Genomic DNA, 389 nt, shown 5'->3' with positions numbered 1-389 from the left:
CCCTTTGAAAGATTTCCGAAAAGGTCCGATACACTTTAAGAGTAAAGTTTTCAAGTTGAAAATTGAGTGTCAAACGAAATTTCTGAAGTTAAAGCATAAAATTTAAACCATGACCATTGATCTAAAATTTCTCTGGCCTTATACATTACAAACAAGTTCAGATACGTCAGATATTTTAAGGTCCTTAGTTAACAAATTGAAAGTTTAAGAAAAGCAGCGTTAAACAAAACCAAAGATTGAAGTTAAGCAATAGAGTTTATCAGAAATAAAACCGAAACAACATCTTGGCAAGATTCGAATTAAACTAGTCAATAATCAATAGGTTCACAAGTTAAAGTTGCATCAAAACGTTGCAGTATTTCAAACAAGAATAAACGTTAAAAGTTCAG

The sequence above is a fragment of the Frankliniella occidentalis genome, unplaced genomic scaffold (assembly GCF_000697945.3).
Source record: "Frankliniella occidentalis isolate FOCC.00 unplaced genomic scaffold, Focc_3.1 Scaffold133, whole genome shotgun sequence".
Classification (NCBI taxonomy): domain Eukaryota; kingdom Metazoa; phylum Arthropoda; class Insecta; order Thysanoptera; family Thripidae; genus Frankliniella; species Frankliniella occidentalis.
The sequence above is the reverse complement of the archived record's forward strand: the minus strand, read 5'-3'. Positions refer to the sequence as shown.